The sequence below is a fragment of the Psammomys obesus genome, unplaced genomic scaffold, assembly GCF_907164565.1.
Source record: "Psammomys obesus unplaced genomic scaffold, mPsaObe1.curated_primary_1811, whole genome shotgun sequence".
In the NCBI taxonomy this organism is placed as follows: Eukaryota; Metazoa; Chordata; class Mammalia; order Rodentia; family Muridae; genus Psammomys; species Psammomys obesus.
In genome coordinates, this window is record NW_026596174.1 from 5,008 (window position 1) to 7,404 (window position 2,397).

The following is a 2,397-nucleotide window of genomic DNA, read 5'->3' on the forward strand; positions in this document are numbered from 1 at the left end:
CCTTGGAGCCTGGAGTCTTCTTTTTCATCAATTCCTATTATTCTTAGATTTTGTCTTTTCATAGCATCCTTGATTTCTTGGATATTTTGTGATTGGAATTTTTCTGATTTTACTTTTTCTTTGAGAGAAGTATCAATTTCTGCAAGTGTGTCTTGAGCTCCAGAGATTCTCCCTTCTATCTCTTGTATTCTGTTGGTGATGCTTTCTTTTGTGGTTCCTGATCTTTTCTCCAAGTTCTCCAGCTCAAGAGTTTTCTCATTTTGTGTTTTCTTTATTGATTCTAATTCTGTTTTCATGCCTTGCACCATTTCTTTCATGTGTTTGAATTTGGATTCCTGTCTCTCTACGATGGACTCTATTTCTTTGTTCATTTCCTTTTTATATGCCACTAATTTTTTCTCTATTTGTGCCTCTATTTGTTTGGCTATGTTTGCCTGTGTTTCTTTAAGGATTTTGTCTATTTCTTCTTTCTTTACCTCCAATTGACTGGCCAACTCTCTGAAATATTTGTTCATTTCCTCCTTATGAGCCTCAAATAATTGAGCAAGCATGGCTTTAAGGTCATTTTCCTGTGCTTCTGATGAATTGGAGTATCCATCGATTTTGGGGTTTGCTGGTGAAGTCATGATGTCCTGATTTATGTTGGAAGTGTTCTTTCGCCTACCCCTGGCCATTGGCTTATCTGAGACCTTCCCTGTTTGTTTTTGGATTCTGCCGATCAGACTGGTACTGTCTCTCTCTCGAGTCTGGAGAATTCTTCAGGAAGTTGAGAGAGGACCCGTGTCCTTAGCGTGTGCTGAGGACTAGTTGTACCTGTGGGAGGAAAGTACGCAGGCGCAAACAGAGGCAAATGCAAGCGTGCGTGCGTGTGTATATGTGTGTGTGTGTGTAAATGGGCGTGGGCGTGTGTCTCGAGGGACAGAGTGATGGCTAATGTTGAACCCTTGAGTGTGTGGAAGGGGCTCTGCAATGTATATGTCGCAGGCGCTAGTGATGATCGCAGCGCAATTTCTGGCATTAACTGTCTTAACTCCTCAATTAGACCCACAGAGCAGGAACTTCAGTGTCCCAAGTGCCCCTCTGTTTCCCAAAGTGGGTATATGGGTGGGAGGGGGTTCAATGCTTGGCTTCTGTTTTAGAAGGACCCAGGATCAGTGGAGCTGCAGATTCTCAAGGGTGCACTCACTTACAGGCAGGTCACTTGGCAGAGATCGGGGTATCTGGGCTCTCTGCTCTCTGGTTTGGCCCTGCTACTTTGATGTGCTCTGCCAGTTCCGTGCTGTTGTCACTGCCAGGTTATGAGGTCTTGCTGCAGCTGGAGATTTCAGGGTGGTCACGTCAGTAGGAATCGGGGTAACCAGCCTTTCTGTTCTCTGGTTTGACCCTGGTTAGTCTTAAACTGGAGGGCTAATGTGCCCCGCCAGCTCAGTGCTGCTCCGCCGCCAGTTTAGAAAGTCCCGCTGTAACTGGAGACTGGGTTGCTAGTCCAGATGCTTTCTGGGAAGTCCTGGGGTCTCTTCACTGTGCTCTCCAAGCTTCGGAGGCCCAACGCCTGGTGTGTCTAGCTTGTATGGCGTTTCTGTCTGGTTTTGGTGAGTATATAGCGTATTCTCTGTCACTGTGGGATTGAGCGGGCTGTACCGTCAGTGATGGCGCTCCTGCGGAGCTAGTATGGCGTCTAGCAGACTTGGGCCCTGGGAGGATGGTGCAGCCGCCGCGGGAATCTGGGGCTGCAAGACACAGTACTGCTGGCCTTTGCTGATAAAGGGCTTGGGGTTCCGCCTCAGTGGCTGCAGGCCCCAGGCAGTTAGGTCTGCGCTGAGAAAGGCAAGTCTGCTGTGCCTAGGAGGAGGGAGGTCTGGGGGAGGGGAGTGCTGAGAGATCAAAGGATCGTTTCTCACCTTCCCCAAACAAGTCCCTGGGTGACCCGAGACCAAGGTTTTCACCTCCTGCGATGTCCCCTGTTGTTTAGAAAGTCTCTCCGTTGTTTCCCTGGCTTCAGAAGTTCTTCCACTCATCAACTCAGAACTTTATCTCTTCCACAGCTCGGAAACTGTGTGTGCTAGTCACCATCTTGGCTCCGCCCCCCTCCGTTTATTCACTTTGTATCCCTGCTGTAGCCCCTTCCTCATCCTTTACCAAACCTACCCTCCCTCCTTCATCTCCTTCCATGCCCCTCCTGAAGTACACTGATAAGGAGGTCCTCCTCCCCTTCCCTCTGACCCTAGCCTAATAGGTCTCATCAGGACTGGCTGCATTGTCTTCCTCTGTGGCCTGGTAGGCCTGGGAGGTGATCAAAGAGCCAGCCACTGAGTTCATGTCAGAGACAGTCCCTGTTCCCATTACTAGGGCACCCACTTGGACACTGAGGTGCAATGGGCTACATCTGAGTAGGAG

The 2,397-nt window shown here is 49.0% G+C and overlaps 1 pseudogene; it reads right to left on the bottom strand.

Annotated features, from left to right (window-relative positions):
- The window catches only part of LOC129667857 (olfactory receptor 4C15-like), a 4,821-nt pseudogene extending 2,748 nt beyond the window's left edge, over positions 1 to 2,073 (bottom strand).
- Between the last annotated feature and the right edge of the window lie 324 nt (positions 2,074 to 2,397).